This window comes from Chroicocephalus ridibundus, chromosome 1 (assembly GCF_963924245.1).
Source record: "Chroicocephalus ridibundus chromosome 1, bChrRid1.1, whole genome shotgun sequence".
Classification (NCBI taxonomy): Eukaryota; Metazoa; Chordata; class Aves; order Charadriiformes; family Laridae; genus Chroicocephalus; species Chroicocephalus ridibundus.
The window spans coordinates 189,812,501-189,834,449 of NC_086284.1; the positions used below are offsets into that span (position 1 = coordinate 189,812,501).

The 21,949-nt window shown below is 36.7% G+C and overlaps 1 long non-coding RNA gene across 2 annotated transcripts; it reads right to left on the reverse strand.

Moving 5' to 3' along the window:
- Positions 1-556: 556 nt before the first annotated feature.
- LOC134510935 (uncharacterized) lies at positions 557-19,780 on the reverse strand. 2 transcript variants are annotated; one of them, XR_010069760.1, is made up of 4 exons: positions 19,477-19,780; positions 18,749-18,824; positions 16,429-16,667; positions 557-1,152 (listed from the first exon to the last, which is right to left on the reverse strand). It is a non-coding gene; the product is annotated as an uncharacterized LOC134510935 (long non-coding RNA). The 2 variants fall into 2 exon arrangements; XR_010069759.1 differs by lacking the exon at positions 557-1,152 and having other exon boundaries at positions 16,048-16,667.
- Between the last annotated feature and the right edge of the window lie 2,169 nt (positions 19,781-21,949).

Consider the following 21,949-nt stretch of genomic DNA (forward strand, 5'->3'; position numbering starts at 1 on the left):
ATCTACTGATGACACAAAGATATGCAGTGTAGTATAAATTAGGGATCTCTGTAAAAGAGTTGCGAAAAGGTCACACAAGCAATAAAATGAGAGCTACAATTCAGTATAAATAAATGTGATATATGTGAAAAAATACTTACTTTACTGCTATTATGTACACAATGATGGGCAAGTCAAATGCTAGTAAGGATTAGAAAAGAAAAAGGAAACAATACAATCACTACGTCGCTGTATAAATTCATTGAGGGATTGTACCTTGAACCCTCTGTCTAAAACAAAAGGGGCATAGGAGAAATAGAAAAGGTACAGAGAAGAACAGGAAGGATGACTGTAATTAGGGATGAATAGTCTTCAGTCTGGGGAAAACAAAATGGAGAGGACCATTGGTAGCAGTAGTTAGAAACAAAGTGTTTGAGGCAATCAGCTTCATCTGTTTGCTCTCTCGTGCAGTACAGAATAAGGAGATCCAGTGAAACTAGCAGGTCACAGACAAAACTTTTAGTTCCTACCTAGTAAAAAGTTGCTCGAAATTATTAATCAACTAACACTCATCTCTTAAACTGCAGTTTAGGATTTTTCATTCCAAAACTGAATACACTATTGTAATAGTAATGTACACTTTTCAGATTTACAAATGATCATCAAATACAAACCCATAAATCTCCTCCAAAATATTCATAAATATGTTGCAAACACCTACAAATCCTGTCAAAACTCGTTGAAACTTTCACAAATGTTTTGGTACTCCCTTAAAATGTATGACCTTGAGTTAGTTGCAGCACTAAATAACAAAGTACTGGACCAACATCAACTTTAAAATATCTTTAGAAGATACTTTTGGATTATGTTCTTCATTAGACTCATAAATATACAGTGCATATGTGGCCAATTATTATATATATTTTTGCCTCACTCTTCACAGGTAAGTGCTCTAGCGACAGCAGAAGGCAAAGGCAGGGACTGGGATAATGAAGAACGGCCCACTGTAGGAAAAGATCAGGTTCAAGACTATCTAAGAAACCTGAAGGTGCACATATCCATGGGGCCGGATGAGATGCATCCATGGGTCCTGAGGGAACTGGCTGGTGAAGTTACTAAGCCACGTTCCATCATATCTGAGAAGTCGTGGCAGTCCGGAGAAGTTCACACTGACTGGAAAGGGGGAAACAATTTTTTGTTTATTTTTAATTGGCAATAAATTGATTTTCCCCAAGTCAAGTCTGTTTTACCCATGACAGTAACTAGTACTTAATGTCCCTGTCTTCATCTTGACCCCTGTGCTTTTCCATTTTATTTTTGCAGCCATCCTGTCAAGGAGGAGGAGTGAGAGAGTGGCTGGATGAGGGTCTTGCAGCCAACCAAGGCCAACCTGTCACAAAACTGTAACCATAAATTGGAAACTTTAGCCTTTGGTCCCCAGGAAGATATGGTTTGCAGCAGATGTCTTCTAGAGAAAATTTATACCGATGTTGGAGCAAATATAGTGTGATTTTCATTTCACTTTTCATAGGCTTATATTGAGTTTTCGCAAGAAACCTCTAGTAAAACACTTGGAGCACTGAGAATGTGTAAGAGTGAAACATCACTCTGGAAATAAGTGTGAGAATGCCAAGCTTTCCTGTATTCCCATTGTGTAAGGTGCCCAAGCAAGTTTTTAATTTAATTCTTGCTATCCTGTGAAGATAGCTAAGAAGCGTGTTAGTATGTGGGTGTGTACCGTATCATAACAGGCCTGATTCATCTAAAACGCTCAGGGGAGAGTTATGAGCTTTTGCTCTGCACCTTTTTAAAGGGATTTAGTTAAAACAAGATACAAGATGGAAGCTGAGGCAGAAGCTGGACTTGTCAAGTACACAGTCATGGACATTCAGCAATTAAATGTAGGCAAAGGGAGCTTTTCTATTGCTGTTTACATATACATCTCTGATTTTTACATTACTAGTAAAATAATAAAATAGTTGCCTGAAGTAGCTTGAATGTCACTAACAATGCTACAACTAGCAGCACAATAGAAAATGAAATATTGAAAATAACGTTTTTTTGTTGCATTACTAATGTTTTCCACATGCAAATATTGGTATAAAAAGCAGACAAGGTAATATATGCATTATAGTTATTCAAAAACGGATTGCAAATAAATTTAGATCTTATTAGGAAACTCTAAAATGGATTCTTTATTCATTTTATCTGCCTGTATACAGTGGGTGCGAAGAATGTAGTGATTACAAAGCATGTACTTTTATTGCTATGAAATAACATATAGCTGTTTTAAGTACAGTGAGATATTATAATATGTCCCATTGTAGCTTATACATTATTTTTTCTCTAGTAGTTATCTTGGTTAAACAAGCAACTGGAAATAGAAAGGAAATGTGTCCAACATATCTTAAAATGTTCCTTACTGACAGCTATGCAGGATGACCTATGCTTTAATACCATTCCATTCAGCAGTCATGAAGTGGTTGAGAGCAAAGTAGCAGTGCTTTAAATAGTAGCAAAATCTATAAATGTAAGGATGAGTTGAAAATTAGGCCAAGGAAAAGACTGCTCTGGGAGACTGGAACAGAATGACAGATTTTCCACTACTAGTGTTTTAATACTGATATTTTATTGAATAGTGCCACTTGCCCTAGTCAAAAAGGTGCTTATTTTGGATGTGAGTAGTCCTAAATCATTGGGCATATGGACAAAATTTACATAGCATTGTCAACCTGTCAAATGAAATATTTTTTTCCTAGAGCTATGAAAATAAGCATTGACAATTATAATTAGAATCATACCAACCTTTGTTCATAATCTTAAGAAAGGAATTTAAGCTTGAACAGGAACAAGGCCATTATTCATCCAAAATGTGATATATTCTCCTGAGGATGCTTCAGCTCGTATTGGTCTCTATGTATATTAAAGGGAAGGTGTGGATGTGTCACCTGGAAGTACATACTCCAAGTTGCTTTAGCTAGCAACTACAGCAGCTCAGGACATGGCATCAAAGAATTCAGTAGATTAGAGCAACACAGTACCATGAGTATTTTCTCTGATTGTTAGAACAAAGTGAAGCCTGTGGTGCTGCACCTTCACTGCATTTACTATTTGTGACGCTACGTTAAAGATGTGCCAAACTGCAGGAGGCACTAAGCAAGTAGAAAAATACATGTACAAAAAGAAATCAAATTTTTGAAGTGTTTCCCTTATTTACCGGATGACCAAGAATTGTAGAGCATTGCATTTTTATTCTAAAATGTCAAGTTAAATTAGCAATATATACCTTTAAGCAGTTAAATTCTTCAGAGGTAATTAAAAGAACACATTAGTGTAAGACTTCCAGTACTAAGGCTTTTCAGGCTTTCTCTACAAAGTTATAAATATGCAAAATTTCTCTTCTTGAGGCAACTGACCAGTTTTACAACATTACAAAGGCACTTAGAAAATCCCTTTATAAATCAGTGAATCAAACTTCCAGTCTTTTTCCAGACATTGTAAATATTTGATTTCATAGAAATTTTGTTTGATTAAGTAGCATAGGATTGGACCGCATTTTATTGATTGTTTCATGCGAAGAGAAGTTAAAGAGATGTTAAACACTGATGCAATGTGAAATCACCAAAGGCATGACTTTGCAACTGACTGAAGAAATTAATGTATCTGATCTTAAGTGCAGATCAGCTTTTTATGGATTTACTAGTAATATTAATTTAATAATACACAAACCAAGTTCAACACCAGTTTGCTGATAACCAAGATTCATTTTCATGTATATTGAGTAACATCTTCCATATTATTTATTGAAGTTATTTTACATACTGTTTTATTGCAGAAAGAATTTTTAACAAAGACTTTTTCTGATCTACCACTAGCAGATTAATTTATTCAGAGTACAGCACCCAGTTTGTCAATCTTTGTTTTTATTTCTAGTGATAAATTATTTAGTTCAAGCAAATCATTGACACCATTCATGCTTGAAATCAGGGCATAAACTACATCTAGAGATCTTAGAGAACCATAATAAATCACTATATTATCTGTATAAATCTCCACTAATGATCTGAGCAGGTCATTCATACAAATTAGAAATAAAAACTGAGTCCAGTCAAAGGCTCATAAAATCCGTAACCATTATTTAGAGCATCAAAGCCATTATAGATTATAGTATTTCATCTACACATATTTAAATTACAACATCCCTGTCTAAAACGTAATAGTCAAAAGAGAAGTAACTTCTTATACAATGAGGTCATATCAGTATTTTTGACTCCTTATTATTCAAATTTATTATTTATTATTTCTCTGCTTAGAGAGAATATGTAAAGTGAATTTTTAATGATGTAATTGTTTGAAAGTTGTTACACATCTGGATAGGAGTGACTGACACCACTGCAGATGATATCTGTAAGAACCGATGAGAAAATGGAAAGCACTCCAAAGCACAGGGCATGGACAAGGAAGTGGGAGGAAAATCAATGGATCAGTCTCTGCTCTGATTTATACCTTTTGCAAACACACAATGCTGGATTTCAATGGTTACAAATCATTATGTCTCTACTGGAACCAACGGAACAATCCATGTTTAGGCTATTGGAAGCTCTGTCCAACATGTTGGAAGTAGAGAGTGTCAAGAACTAGTGGACAGAGATGAATTTGGCTCTGTCTGTTTTATTGAAGGTCTTGGACATTAATGGAAGTACTGCCTGAAAAAAAATACCTGTGTTTATTTTTATTCCTCTTCATTGATGACCATCAGTGGATGTAAATGAAATGTCTTTTTTCTCACAGTCATTTAATATTTATTTGTAAACTGTAGCATAGTCACTTAAAGTAGAAATGTGAACTAATTGCTTAATACCATTTTCTCACAGACTACGCGAATTCTGCTCTGTCAGCAGTATCCTTCATTCAATATGTACCAGCCAATATATAATGTCACTCCCTTTCTTAAAAGCTGGAAGGATTAAAAAGAAAAGGGGAAAACAAGTAGTTATCACTATGGGGTGTCAGTTCAGAGCTGTCCCCATCAATAACAGACATTGTCTCTTAGGTTCATTGCTGTTTTACAACTTTTCTGATACTTTGCAACACTAACACCTCTCCCACCATAAAGGTTAGAAAGGTTTCTTTTCTTCTTTCTACAGCTTTACGGTGAAAAAAGGGAAAATAGCACGTTTCCAGATTCTGACTGAATAGCAATTTGTTCCATAGAACTTTGATCAGGTTGCAAACTAAAGTGAGGGTAGGGTTTTCTTTGCAGGATGTGTCAGTCCACGTAAAGAATGCTGATGCTTTAGCACAGTGGCACCCTAAGGGAAGAGACCTGAATGTGAGGTCTGAAGGAGAACCTGTGATTTCTAAGGTAATTCAAATCCAGGGATCAGAGGTGGCTGTAGGAGCCGTACACACTATCTTTTAGGCTAGGTGCAGTAACAAAAGAAGTTCGTACCCTCAGGGAAAGATACTGAGCTGATCAGGGGTAATGCAAAAAATTTCATCTGCAGATTCCTGGCCTCATTTAGTTTTCTTCTTGAAAAACTTGATCAAAAGCCAGCAGGTAACATTTTTTGTGACAATAGTGTTGTATGTTCTTGTCCCCCCTCCTAGGGACCAGTATTTTACCCAAGGCAGATTAAAGGCCATATAAGCAGGCAGTGTTGTTTTTGTTTCTAGTGATCTAGTAATCCAAAACAAGAATTCAGACCAAAATCCACCCTGAAATAAAGTAAGAAGGGAACAGCAAAAGAAAATACAGGTGTTACAGACAGCAAAGGAGTGGTAATGTAAATGCAGCTGGCCAACCCTGACTAGTGGCTAAACTAAGATGACAGCAACATGAGAAATAGCAGAAATGAAAAACTATGTATAAAGAGAAGCATTACCTTACAGAACTGCTGACCAAGGTGGAATTTTCCAGGGCAACCACATCATGAATAACAAATAAGCATAAAAAGTCAGCAAAACTGAGACCCCTCGGGAAAGAGTAAATAGGACTAGCTGGCTTATTTTGGAGGGGATGGCAGTGGTAAAGATGAAGAAACTGGGCTGTGAAAAGAGCTGTAGAAGGGGTAGTAAAACATGTGATTATGTCTGATCAGGAATACACGTCACCCAGGCCAGTGCTTGATCACCACAGTTTGGAGCAGGAAGCTGGAACTGCTCTTTACACCCTACTCATGTTTGACTTACCTCCATGACCAGGAGGAACACGGAGTGATTTTCCCTACCGTTAGTGAGGGAATATCAGGAGATCTCTTCCCAACATCAACAGGGGGATGCCTGGATGGTACCACTTACCAAGGCCTTTTCTTTTCCTTAGCACTCTTAACTGCGTGTCCCATTACAACGGAGAAAACCAGCTTCTAGGTTACAGGGTTTCTCTTCCAAAGGTCTCTATGTATTTTGCAGTGATCAGTGAGCTATGTAGTGTATTTACAGTCCTCTGATAATTTTTAAATCATGATACAGATATTTGAAATACATTGTACTGTATTGTCCTCTAATGTAGACAATGTTAATAAAGGGATTCATTAATCTCAGCAATAGGAGAGGATCAAACCCACCCTTTTAACTCTTCAAGATAAAATCTGATGGTTCAAGCAGTTGGTTGAATCCGATGGTTGAAGAGAAAATTCTTGGGGGGAAATAAAGCAAACTGCATTTTCAAATGCGGTAATGAAGTAGCAAAGGGAATTTAAGTGGTTGAATCCAACAGTTTATCTTGGGATGTGTAACATCAATAGTTGAATGTTATTTTTTTAACCTGTCATTTTAAAATATGCTTGTTCATACTCTGACACATTGTAGCATCTAAAAAAAGCTGGGTATATTTCAGATTAACAGCATACATTTTTAATTATGCTCTCTTTAGTTAATAGTTTTGAGAATTTGGCTGTATTAAAGAGCTTTAGCCTATCAAAAAGATTTTTCTGAGCTTCTTTCATTCTACATCATAGCAGACACCAACGTCAAAGCAGTCCCTAGGGGATTCTCAGATGCATATACCCTAAACTTCCTCCCACAGACATTTAAAGAATTACTGCTTAGTACTTACATTCAAGCTTTGTTCTCCATGTAAACTATTTAGCTCTGTACTACTCCATGTGGCTGTACATCAGTTGATAGCCAGCAGGGCTAGGTTTTCAGATTAAATAGTATTAGCTCTGATTAAAAGCAGCTGTATCCAAAGGAAGTAATTGCTATCAAAGTTAAGCTTCAAATAAACTTCTCTGTATAACTAACTATTGTTCATACCATAATGATCATGCTTTATTGCTACGGTTCTCCGTTATCAAGTGATAGTAAACTCAAAAGCTATTAAAAAAAAAAAAAGAGAGAGAGATATTATTCCTTGTTGCACATCAGACAGTAAGGACAGAGAAACTCATTTATCTTTTCCTAACAGCACAGTCAAGGTCAGAAGTTGCATATAACATGTTTATTTAGATTTGTTGTTCTCACCATTTCTTGGTATACCCACATACATTCAGAGACTTTAGGAATAAGCTATTTGCTCAACAGGTTCACACATGGAGCCGTGGCCAGAAATCACAAGTACCAGATGGTAGACTGAGTTTGCTAATTGTAGTTGGACTTTGGGATCTTGACCTTCAAGAATGCCATTGGAAAATCAGAACAGATACAGGACAGCAGATTAGGTTTGCTGTATGATTTGGGGCGGAAGGGATTTCTAAGGTCCTCCAATTCAAACACCTGCTGAAAGCAGGCCTAACTCTGAAGGAAGATCAGGTTGGTCAGGGCTTGTCTTGCTCAAATAATACAGATTCTATAAACTTCATGGGCATATTCTATTAATGCTTCTAGTGCTTATAATGATTAGCACTTTTTTTGTTTTCCCCTAATATCTTGTCATAAATTCTGTTGCAGCAGTTTGTGATGGTTCTTCTCATCCTTTCGACACGCAGCTGTGATAACAGCCTGGCTCCATAATCTTTACAGACCCTCTTAAGCCGTTGAAGACAGGAATAAAACCCTTTCTATCCCTTCTCTTCTCCAAGTGAGCAGACACAGCTTCCTCAGCTTTTCCCTTTATGTTGTCTTTTGGGGGACACCACTTTTAACAGGTTGTCAGTTAGACTTACAGCTGTGACTTCCATTCACAGTTCAAGCCCGATTTTCAGTCTCCTTTAAGACTGTCCATTCAGTCCATACCTTCCTAATTCAGCTACAAGGATGCCATGGGAGTTCAAGTATTCTACCCTCACCCAAAGATCTAGTCATTATGAAAGTCATTCATGCTTATTAGTCACAATTTTACCCTTGTCACATCTGTGCTGGCTGTTCCCTGTCACCTTCTTGCTCTTTATGCATCTGGACTTGCCTTCCAAGAGGATTCAGTTCATAGACTTCCCTGGCACTAGGGTGAGGCTAGGAACCCGCAGTTCCCCCAGCCTTCCTTCTTGCCCTTTTGAAGATGGAAATGGTATTTGTTTTTTTTACAGTCAGCAGGAACCTCTCCATTAGGGACCTTCCCCAATTACTATCACTTTTCAAAGGTTATAGAGTGGCTCTGCAGTGACATTGGCTGTCCTGGATATTAATCAACTTTTCCCTTCCCTTCCCTTCCCTTCCCTTCCCTTCCCTTCCCTTCCCTTCCCTTCCCTTCCCTTCCCTTCCCTTCCCTTCCCTTCCCTTCCCTTCCCTTCCCTTCCCTTCCCTTCCCTTCCCTTCCCTTCCCTTCCCTTCCCTTCCCTTCCCTTCCCTTCTTTTTCTTTTCTAGAGTCTGCTAAAACTGTGAAGATTCAACTTTATACTTAAATAGATGGAAAGAAGCCATAGAATTTGCCAGCCTAGTTGCTGAAATACAGGTTTTCTATTATCATCACAGATGTTAGATAAAGTTTTCTACAACTGACCTCTTTTAATGCAGTACAATAGAGATGGAAAACTCAAAAGTCAGCTACTTAGAAAATAAAGACATTTTTTCATTTGTATGAAGTACCTTTGCAGTTTATGTCATCATTAATTGTACCACTATTACCCTAAACAGATGTCTATTTTTATGTGCATATGTTTGAAGACCATAGAAACTATTCTTTCTAAAATGTCGACCGCTGATATAATGATTCACTTCTGTCCAAAAATGTGTGCACTATAATGAGCTGCAGGACCAAGGCATGCAATAGACCTGCATAATTGGATCTCATCTTGATAATTTGGCATACAATGCTAGTGACAAAAAATGTGATCATAATTGTCTGGTTAACCAACGTGTTGGTCAACTGGGGAAATGCATGGGTACTTGTGTTATAATAAATATTTTATGTATCAAAGTGTGAAAAAAAGGTGATGAGATTTTTATTGTATCTTACAGTAGCAGTTTTCTACTGCAGTATTTCTACTGTACTGCATACTGTACTGCATTGCATTTGTTGTTTGAAAAAAAAGGACAAAAATCAACCCCAAATTTTTCCAGGCTGATGTTAAATGATACCAGGACAATGGAAAGCAAGATTCAACACCAGAGTGCAATGTGATGTATGTTGTCATCGACATATGAAAGCTTTCATTAATTTCAGTTGATACAGGTAAAAAAACCCAAACTATTCATATTCCTTATATTCAATTCAAGGGGCTATATTTTTAAACTTGTCTTACAAATTAATAAGCTAACATGAGAAAGACAGGTTCCATATTCTGAAGCTTGTACTTGACATTTTCCATGAGCAAACACAGGGTTACTTTTTTTGTGGGACACACATATTCATCAAAGAAGTCGTAATTTTCTCACTGAAAAATGGTACAACTTTTGTACAATACAGTATTTCACTTTCTGAGAATAGAAAGCAAACACTAGGGAGTCCCAAGAGAAAAATCATGGTTCTTAGGTAAACGCTTGAAAAGTCCTCTGCATGTTGCAAATTCTAAGCTTTTTCTCAACGAGGTATGAATTAGAAGGAAGACATATCCTGCACAATATTTTGTCTTCGAGAAATTAAATCTGCAAACATAAATGGTTTGGTAAACTTAGCTTTATGCAGAAAGTAGCCGGTTTATGGCTGGACCATAATGTGGAGACACTGCAGAGCTGTGGGATTCCCAGGTGGACATGAGGAGGATGCATGCTCACAGCCTGCCTGCCTGTACTCTCTGAAGGATGACCAAGACAGTGTAAGTGAAATCAGGTGCTTTGGACCAAATTTCTAGAGTAGTAAGGGCAGTGCTTTACTCAGGAGTGAATTGTCAGACACGATGTTCCCTCCTTTTCATGAATCATGTGAGACTGACAGACCACGTAGCTGACAAGGAAAGATATAGGGTTGATTGCATATCTGTTGCACTTACTGGCAAGGCGTGCTAAGCCTGGATTCAGTGCTCTGTTATCATGCCTCTAACAAGACCAAATTCTGCACCTAGGATGAAATAATGGCAGGCACAAGTAGAAATTGGGAGAGGAGTGGCTGGAGAGCAGCCCTGCAGAAAGGGATCTGGGGGTGCTGGTCGACAGGAGGCTCAATATGAGTCAGCAGTGAGCCCTGGCAGCCGAGAGGGCAAAGTGCCTCCTGGGGCGCATCAAACACAGTAAAACCAGCTGGTCAAAAAAGTCATCATTCCACTGTATTCAGTGTTTGTGCAGCCTCACCTGGAGTATTGTGTGCAGTTCTGGGGACCAGAATTTAAGAAGGATGTGAAGGACCTTGAATTCTTACAGAAGAAGGCAACAAAGCTGGTGAGAGGGCTGGAAGGCATGTCCTGTGATGGGCTTGTCTAGTTTGGAGGAAAGGAGGCTGAGGGCCAACCTTATTGCTCTCTACAGCTTCCTGAGGAGGGGAAGGGGAGAAGGAGGTGCTGAGCTCTTCTCCCTGGTATCCAGTGACAGGATGCATGGGAATGGTTTGAAGCTGTGCCAGGGGAGGTTTAAACTGGACATTAGGAAGCATTTCTTTACCGAGAAAGTGGTCAAACACTGGAACAGGCTTCCTAGAGAGGTAGTGGATACCCCAAGCCTTTCAGTGTTTAAGATGCTTTTGGACATTGCTCTTAACGTGCTTTAACTTTCAGTCAGCCCTGAAGTGGTCAGGCAGTTGGACTAGATGATCATTGTGGGTCTCTTCCAACTGAAAATATTCTATTCTATTCTATTCTATTCTATTCTATTCTATTCTATTCTATTCTATTCTATTCTATTCTATTCTATTCTATTCTATTCTATTCTATTCTCATATATGAAACCAAAAATGCAAGTGAGTCATGTCTGCTTTGGCAATGTTTTGTCATCCTCTTAGATCTCAGGGAAGAATTAATACTGACTTCAGCTTCAGTAGTGTCCTCCATAACAGAAAAGCAACGAAGAATTTCTCTGGGTTCAGGGAAGTGCTGCATGTCCATCAAAGGTGTTAAAACAAGCATAGAATCATAGAATTGCCTAGGTTGGAAGGGACCTTTCAGATCATCTAGTCCAGCCATCAACCTAACTCTTCAATAAAACTTCACTAAACCATATCTCTAAGCACTATGTCTACCTGTCTTTTAAATACATCCAGGGATGGTGCTTCAACCACTTCCCTGGGCAGCCTGTTTCAATGCTTAATAACCCTTTCAGTGTAAAAAATTTTCCGAATATCCAGCCTAAACCTCCCCTGGTACAACTTGAGGCTGTTTCCTCTTGTCCTATTGCCTGTTACTTGGGAGAAGAGACTGATCCCCATCTCTCTACAACCTCCTTTCGGGTAGTTGTAGAGAACGATAAGGTCTCCCCTCAGCCTCCTTTTCTCCAGGCTGAACAACCCCAGCTCCCAAGTGTACAGTTAGTCTTTCTGACTATTTTCTGTTAGTGAAGTGCCACACTATTAAGCAGAATATATATCATTGCTTCTTCAAATCATTATCATAAGTCAGTATTTTTGGTGTACACAAAATAAAGCTGTATTGAAGACGTAAATACTTGCAGAACCTTGCGTTATTTGTTTGAATAGATTATCACAACAATTATTACAAAACACTGTCCATCTCATACAACATAACTAACTGAACCATACCTGTCTCTGCCTAGGAGAGCTATAGGCAGTTAGAATTGGATAGTATAGAAAAAAAATCTTTAACCAAATTCTGTTTCATTCTCTCATTTTCATTTTTAGCTTCTGATACACAAACTTCATCCCACTTGCTCCAGGCTTGCTGGGAATACCAGTGAGATAAACTGTGTTTGTGTGTTTATGTCTGTTTTACCATCTCTAATGTGCTGCTCTTGCTTCTCTCACCAAGCATTTTCAAAGTGCTATGAATACGGTAAGGAGTAGACTAGTGGCTCCTGTTCTGGATGTGTAGTGTTACTCAGATGATGGAAATTCTTTCTTAAATGATATCTTCAGATGTGTAGAAGATGTGATACACACAGCTGATATAAAAGTCAAGTGTAAACAATTTCTATCCTGTAGGATTTCTAAATCGCCCCTTGTACAGGGGATTCAGACATGGGATACAGTCCTTTGTGGACACAATCAGCTTATTTTGCAGAACAGAGTTTAACACATTTTGCAAGGTTGGTTAAGAGCTATTTTGTTATCAGCATATTATTCTGCTGATACTGCAGGTTACTCAAAAAGAGAGTATCATGCTCCAGCGAAGCCAAAGGCTACTTCTTAGAACAAAAGTCTACCTCTATGGAATAACCAGCAGAATGAAGGCTTTAGACCTTATTCCTCAATAAATTGACAACCAGTCAGCAGAATTCTTGGTACAGACTGAATCTGTACCTTTGTTCTGTCTCATTCCTCACTGATGATAAAGATGAATATATTCTTATACAGCAACAATGTGAACTTTGCGTGCTCAAGAATGACCTCATACAAAATAAAGAAGAATCCTTTATATTACAGAAATTTTTAGGATGATACTACCTCTTTTAATAGACCACAATGATATCTCTTAGGTCAACAATTTCACTTTCTTTGAATATAATATTCTGATGTCATAAAATTTAGTGTATTGTTTAAAAGGGTAATACTGTCTAACGAATTTTAATATTTTTTAAAATCAATTATTAACATTTTTAAAATATAAAATCGGATTTAACTTTAATTTCAACATTATACTTGATATCGGTAAGTAGCAGGTTTCTCTAATCTGTCCAGATCTGTTTACACACAAAAAACCCATATTATTTTCTCTGCTGCTTTTGAGAGGGGTACAAGCATAAATTCTACAACTTTCAAGAAATTTAGGCAACTAGGATTTCAAGACCTGATACAAGACAACCAAAGTGTGTGTGTACATTCTGTTAAATCTTTGGGCAGACAATGTTTCAGAATTTATACTTCATCTGTTTTCATTTTCAGAAGTGGTTGCCATTTCCCTTTCGTGGACAACCTAACTCAATAGATTAAGTTTCTTCAGGTAGCTGACATTAAAATATAAAATCAGGCATTTTAAATCTAATGCGTTCCATGAATGAAATTCCTTTTTGCTTATTTTGCTTGCCATGATGCAATTTTATGACTAAGAATTGTAGCAAATTCTTTCTTTATATATTAACATGCACCAATTCACCATGTCACAAACATCATCACTTGCAAAATCAGATAGCTGTAAACTAAAGACTATATCATGACAAACTAGTTGCACTTTGGAAAAAATATTAGTATTTCATCATTATGAGGATGACTCCGATGTTCCTAACTTCATCATACAACAGCAATTATGCAATTCTTATTAATCTAACTAAAGTAATTTCTATAGCTAAATAATATTTTAAGATCCTTGCAACTGGAGAATATTAAGATAGCTATCTTGTGGGGGCGTGCCTGACCATTTTCCTGTATTCACATCTGACAAATGAAATATCTCCTATACTTCTAAAACTTTTTTGGCAAATGAATAATAATGATCAGTGGCTTGTGTCTGCAAGATTAAATTATGGCTCAGCTAAAGCTTACTTTTCAGTATTGTGCAGTATATGAACTGGATAATTAACTGGAAATGTATTTATTCTCATTTCCCATTAATTTGTGGATAGAATTATGTCTCCTAAGTTTAGCAGTTTTCATCCACAAATAATGACACTTTGTCGATGTTTAAATCATTTGACTGTAGTGCACTTTCTATTTTCAGAGTTCCGGTGCTGCTTCATTACTGCCATGAAAATCATCTAGCAAAGAATGGACAATTACACTTCCAAGTGTGTGGTGATTAAGAAACTTGGAAACATTTTGATATCTGCATGTATTTAAGGCATCAGTGATTACAGAGAAAATTATGTCCTTTTCATCTAATTCTTAGTCTAAAAAGATGACCGCTTCAACTAAGAGTTTATACATTGTTGGCAATACAGGATACTCTAGTCCTGTCAGGATGTATCATTTCGGCAGTGGGCAAATCTTAGAACATAAGATCACCATTAATTGATTCATGTGAATGTCCATGGGTGACATTGCAGTATGCTGTTCCTCCTCTTTCTGGCACCAGTTAGCCCTTTTTTTTTTGTTTGTTTTAAATATTTTGGTGATTTTTTAGAAATATAAAATATTTTAGTAATTTTTTTCTTGGAAGCTATACTAGAGTTATTTTAATAGTCCTATCCATTCACATGCTGTCTTAAACCTGACAGTCCACTATAAGTAGCTGAGAAACTTCTACTTCATGAACTACAGCTCATGATACTTGTTTCTATCGTTACTGAGCCAAGCAAAAACATTTGTCTAGTTATTCTAAGAAGTTCCTCCTCCTTTGGCAACATTACCATCACAGTCACTGTCAGGGGCACAGTCTATGTGGGATGCAATCAATCAACTAGAAACACACAAATGATATTATATGCAACCCTTGATCGGGATCCTTTTTGCTGCTTCCCATCCTGTGTTTATTGTATTGAAAGGCTATAGTCACTGTATCTTTTTCAGTCTCTCATTAGTATATTGTAAAAATAATCTCTGAATATTGAAGGAGTGATCATAAAAATGAACTTAGCTCAAATTTCTTAAGACAAATTGGAGCTGTTCTGGAAGTATATTTCAAAGTGCATGCTTATTTCAATTATGAAATTTTAGAGATATTTTATACACATCACGTATATTTTTATTTTTAAAAGATTTTAAAAGATTTAATTTTAAAACATTTTTCTTGAAATTGAGTGTACAAGACTTGATCAAGAAACTCAGAAGTGGGAAATAAAAGCCTTCAGCAAAGAGGCCACAGATTTACATAAGAGGATTTGCAGTTTCTGTCTCAGTCATTCCCAGTTCTTTTCTTGACTAATAAATTTCATGCAGACATCTCAGTGTATGATTTGATTAGTTTTGGGCGAATTTAAGGTTGTATTAATTTCAGATCTCTTTTGAAATTCTCATCAAGTTGCAGTACTAAACTCAGTACTACGAAGTCCACCTTCTATAATCTCATGGGAGTACAAAGTGCACCTGTTGCACCGTATAATGGAAGTCTGTGAGAAGGCAGCTCTCATCCACATATGTGTTGTTGCATCTGGATGAATAGTTATGGAGAGCTGTGGTAAATCCTTTCCACCCTGTGTCTGAAGAAGCTGATGAGATACTATTGTTTAAAGCCCAACCCTACAGATGTATTTAACAAGTCTTTCCAATAAAACGTATTAGTGTTCATAAAGGCCAAACTTTTATTATTCACATTAATTTACCTTTCCAGCTGGAGATTACTATAATAATTACTATATTTTACTTTCTTATCTACATTTACAGTACAAAATGAGAAGTCTGGTACTATATCGGATTTTAACTGACAAACTCTCAACTACAAAGCTACATCCTTGGTTTTTATTTCAGATATGTTATGCAGAACAGTTTTAGGAAAACGTGAAGACTGCTTTTTTTTCTGAACTTTATGACTAGCTTTTTATCTAAATATTAAATACATATAAATACATGTAAATGTGTATTATAAGATATGTGTCATTATGAAATGAAATATTCTAAACTTGGACATTCTTGCCCTCAGTTAATGAGTCTTTCACAAGATTATCATGTTCAATTTAGAAACCTTTGGTGGGAGTTGACAATTTTTTTGTCTTCTGAATGTTACAAGCCTTTCCAAATTCCCTGCCCATGGCAGGGGGGTTGGAACTAGGTGATCCTTAAGGTCCCTTCCAACCTGAACCATTCTATGATTCTATGAAATTCAACAGAAAGAAGCTATTTCACTCATCTCAATTTAATAACCTTCAGCAGAATGTGGCAAAATCAAGATGTTTTAGTTAAAACACTGTTGCTTCTTATTTTGACAGTTTCTGAAAAGCATAAAAATATTTTTTTTGCATGTAACTAAGCAGCATGCTGGGATGTTCAATATCAGCAGGTAGGATTATAGGTTGAAACAGAAACAAAAATAATATAAAAGAAAACTTTTCCTGCGGGCCATGAAGTCTAAGTAGAGCTTCTGTACTCCTTCAGTAGCAGCTCTTTTTCCTCTGTGCAAAACAGATAATGGCTTTTCAAGTGACATTTATTTCTCTGTTACCTTTTCCCTGAATATTTCTATCCATTTTTTTGTTCATCCTAAGAAGCCTCATGTTGTTGTGCTCTGTTCTCATTGGGTACTGAACTGGCTGTACAGATCCAGTTAATCTCCACCACTGTTGGCTGATATCAGTTTCATCACATCCATGGTACTTCATTCACACAGGTCAGCTTTGGCTTTTGGTTAATGACACTTCTTAAATTCCATGAGGATTTTCATGGACTACTGAAATGCTGGCTCTGGAAAAGGAAAAGGAAAGGTGCTCGTTGTTTGCAAACATTTTCCATTCATTGATTGCTATGCCAACATGCTTGTAAAACTGTAGTCTCTGTAGAAAACCTGTGATTAAAGGACAAATCAACAACAATTTCTCAAGAAGCTGAAACCTTTAATCTTCAAATGGCTACTTCTAGAGTCTTGCCAAGAGTCTGGAAAGGATAATGCTAAAAATATAATTTCAGGAAAAAGCAATCTTAGGGCTGTTTTACTGTTATTAGACAAGATGATGATAAGATGTGTTACCAATCAGACTAAAGATGTAGCAGCTTGGGGATCAGCTGTTTTAAAAATGAGGAAAATTGTTTGTCTCAAAGAACAAGATTAAAGAATGTGAGTTTTGAAGTGGGAATCCAAGTCTCAAATTCAAGTATTTAACAGTATTTACATGCAATAATAAAAGGTACATGAAGTGGCTCTCAATCTACAGTCTGGTGACTAACTACTTGGCAGGTACTAGTAGTAGCTTAGTAGTGAGACAGTGTTCTGCATCCGAAAACATGGCCTCACAAACTAGTCCTAGGAAATTTTTCTTTGTGTCGTTGGAGTAGGTGTCTCATTTTTTAATGTAGAAATGAATGGTCACACGTTGGAATTGTACCCCCGGTGTGAAAACACTGGACTAGAAAATAGTCCCATACTTAGTTAGAAACATGCTCATAGAATGAGATTGATTTGTTGTAACCGGACCTTAGATATGTCAGAGAGAATGAAAGTAAAAAAGAATGGTAGAAGATCAGAGGAATATTCATATGACTTCAGGAAGTTATTGCCCCACACTTGAAGACTGCTGACTCTCATCTGAGCTGCAGTAACCCCCCCAGTTCACATTTTAGCTTGCTGCAAATGCAAAGCAAATCGGAGTTGTTTAAAAAACAATTGTTTCCCTTCATATATGAAGGTGTGAATACAAGGTCTCTTACTGCGGTTTAGCTAAGGGCTAAAGCTTCCAGTAAAAGATCTATAACCTCTTAAGGACACCTTAATCTGAACAAATCCTGCCTTGTGATTATGCCCACCTATTCAAAATTTTGGCAATTTGAGCTTTGAAGCTTCACTTGAGAACTGTTTTTTGTTCCTAGAAGTCTCAAGATAGGGAGTACTGTGAGTAAACGTCTTTCCATGACAGGAAAGCGTATTCATAAAATAAGCAAGATCTACCCATTTCAAGAAGCAGTTTGGATAAGTAATCTTAACTGCTTTTCAGCACTCACATCTGTGATCATTAGTATAGTGAGAAGACAAATATATTAAAACAAAAGCAAAGAGTGAATCTTCAAATGAAGCCAGGCTTATTAGCAAAGTGCATTAAAACTGGAACAAATTACTAATTTGTCAGGGCTGAAGGGAAAGGGGGACAACATCCTGGAAAGAATGGGTTAACTCCTGTAGGCAGTTTGTTAAAGAATTTTTTTTTCTTCGATGTAATTGTTATTTCTGTTGCTGTTGCAAGATCAGTTAATAAGATTGGATAAAAAGCCATTTACTTCATTAGTTTTAGTTATCTACATATGATTTCTAGAAAACCTAGATATTTCAAGTGGGGCCTAGAACTTCTGAGTTAAATACAAATTATCATAGTATGTATTTTGGAAAGGAAAGCTGCTTTAACTCTTGCAGGCACAAACACTATTGAAAACATTAAAGACATACGTTTTCCTGTTTTTACTTAAGTGACTCCAAATTTAAAAGGAAAAAAAATGAGTCTTGCATCTATATTCATCAAACGCATTAATATAAACACACAAATAATAATAAAACATTTTAACCAGAAATGGAACCTGTGATGTTTAATAGCACTATGCATTCTCAAATTTTGTTCATGGCTCAAAACCCCAATTGTTTACATGCATGGTCCATTTACAGCTAAAATGATTTTCTGAAAAAGTAAAATAATTATTTCAGGTAAAATAAAATATTGTTCATGAATCAAGTATAATAACCTTAGTAAAATGAAAAATAAAGCAAAAAACCCCAAACCAGTCAGTTCAACTTAACCTGAAATAAGAAATATCCTTGGTTTCTGTTCAAGTTCTTCACAGACCTTTCTTCTCCTTCTCCTTCAGCTCCCACACATGCTTCTCTCAGCTCTAATACAGCGAATTCCTTGACAGGTTTTCCTTGGAAAATGGAGAAAAAGCAAAAAGAACTAAGCATCAGTTTGACCAGTAGAAAATTAAAATCTGGGAAACAGGGAAAGCGAAGACAGGGACAACACAGAATCTTGAAAGTAACCTCTTTTGAAGCTAGAACACCTTTCAAAAATATTTGACGTTATCTGGATCAGTATTTTGCAAGTGATATCAGCAGTGATAAAATTACACTTGCTTTTAATTTGAATGAACTGCATTCATTAGCAAGAGGCTGGAATCTTGCTTAAAAAGACAGCTCATGAAATTACAGAGTTTCAGTTCTGCTTTAGTCTGATCAAGGACTGCATTTGGACTCCTTTTTTGGACAGTTATTTAAAAAATACACCATTATTATAGACAGAGGGGATTTAGGAAGACAGGTTCTATAAATCTTTCATGCAAAGACGATAAATTAAGGAAGTGTTTGAATATGAAGATAATTACAATTTTACCATTTTTTATATAACTATGTGCATATACATTACCTGACTTTTGTTATGATTTTTAAAATGAATACACACTGCAAAGCCAAAGAATAAGCAGTTCCTGATATTAACTGATGGAATGATTGTCTGCATCTGTCGGGCATGAAATTCATAAAAGTAGAATCAAAGCAGTTTTAGCTTAAGGATAACCTTACTATAATGCAGTAATTTGTCCTCCACTGCGTCAGCCAAGAGAAGGAGCTTCACTTTTTCTAGCTGTGACAGCTTCCAGTTCCAAACATCTGTTCTGAAAAGCTGCAGCGCAAATAGAATGGTGGCAGCAGATGAAGAGGTTGTAGGCTTCTTTGAAAGGCTTCAGAGGCACTAAAAAGAATGGCAGAGTGCCCCAGAGCATGTAAAACCAGCTATATTGATTTAGTCAAAGATACAAGTAGCTTGTCTGTATTAGCAGCTAAAAAATGACAAAGACGGGAGACTAGATGCAGCACGTATAGTTGTTTTCATGCATAGTCAATCCACAGCCATTTATATCTTGGAGGCTTTCTGAGCTATATGTCACTTCTGTGCATCATTGGAGTTCTCTTCCTTAAACATATCTAGTCCATCCCGCACTAGTTTTAACTCTTGGCTTCCCAGAATGGCAAAGCACTTCGAATCATTAATGCATGTTGCAGGAGGAATCATTACCTTTTATTTTTAATTATTTCTGATAACGTAAGTTGACGCTCTTACTTTTTTGCACTTTGTTCACTCTTCTACCACCCCCTTGACTTTGTAGATCTGTATCATATCTCCCTTGATTGCGCTTTTTTTTTTCATACTGAATATTCCTAGTTTATTTAGTTGTTTCTTGGATGCAAGAAGGTCTATCCTTGTGATTGATGTAGAGACCTCTTGAACCTTACCTTTCGACCTGCCATTATATCCCTGAGATAGGAAACCAATATTTAAGTAGCAGGTGAATTATAAATTTATTCAATGACACAGTAATTTTCTATGCTTTGCACTTCATTTCTCTCCTAATAATTCCTGACATACAATTTATATTTTTGTTTTACTCAAATTACTTTCTCTAGGACCACTTGGAGAAAGGTTGACAAAGAATAAAGTTACTGAAAAGATATGGAAGAGAAGAGAATGAGGTCTTTGTAGCCTAACAAAGGTATCTTTGGCTGGAAGACAGTGCAATGTATAAATCTGTAATTTTTAGGTTTCCTGGCAGAAAAGGAACTGGTGATTCTAAAGACATCAGTCCATATTCAAAGTTCCAGATTATGGGTTGTAACTATGTTTCATATTGTTGTAGAAATTACAAGTTGCTGCAGCATTTGAATGTAGAAACAAACAGACTGCTATATCTAGCCTGACCATGATGGTCCCACGGGTCAGCTGTAGATCATGACCCTTAATGTTTTCTTACTATGTGCTGATATGGCTTCAGAAGACATCCCACACTAGCAAATTATGAAGTAGCCTAGACGCAATATTGAAAAGCATTGCATACTAAGGAGTTCAAGCCTGTTGACAAGCTGACATTATCCAACCAACATCACAGCTGAATCGGTAGTAATCCACTTTCTAAGAAAGGATGCTGCAGTATTGATACCAGGTGTTTTGAAAAATGCCCCAACGACTCATTATAGTGATTAAGCTTCAACTGATATTTACAGGTGGTTTCCTCCCCTCTCCAGTAAAGAAGGTGCATGACTTAATAATCTTTTGATGAATAGATTACGAATGCTTTTTTCTTGCCCTAAAATTGTTCAGCCACTGTAAGCAAAACTTAAAATAGTGTCCCTAGAATACAGTGTTTTTAACACTGTTGGTCTTGGAACAGTTGTTTGAAGCTTGCTGTATAGAGCGCTCTCTACTTGTATTGTTCCTAAGGTAAGTCTTTGGTAGATGTCCAAAAAGATACCTGAAAAATGCACGGATCGAGAAATGTGATGTATAAGATAATGCTAAAACTAGAGTTTTACTAGTTTACCATGCTGGTTGTGCTACCATAGCTTCTGCAGATTTGAAAATGCAACTTAAAATATGATCTGGTAGCGACTAATAACTTAGTTGTGACTGCTGGAGAACTCAAATTATTTAAGGTCTTTTTGTCAGTATATTACACATCTGTAGACCCAACAGGACATGATTACAAGAATTGCCTATACAAACTTGACTGTGGAAGTGTAACTTTAAGTGGTACTTACAAACTCATTCCCTGAATTTGTGCAGGTACTTAACACCCAATGACTATTTGGGTCAAATGATGAATACACTGCTTTGGAACTCCTCTAATACAGTACTGTATGGCCTGAGTGCAGCATTGTGCCTTTGTACACTTGCAATTATCTATTAAAATGGTGTGTTGGCAATAGTAAAAACAATAATCTCTAAAGAGATTAAAGCATTTTGTTATGGCTTCTGCTTAAGGAAACTTTTTGTAATATATTACCTTTATGTTGTTTTTTTGAGGCGGGTATTAGTGTCAGAATGTTCGGTTGAAGTTGGATAGGTCAAGATAGTTTCTTAGTCCTAAATTAGGAGTTGTATTCTGGGTATTTAGAATTCTTGAAAGGTCAGGCAATGGGGATGTCTGACATGAGCCTGCCTATGACAGAAGGGCCTCACTTCATGAGGGCACAAGCCATGGGGATTTGAGCTGATGACAAA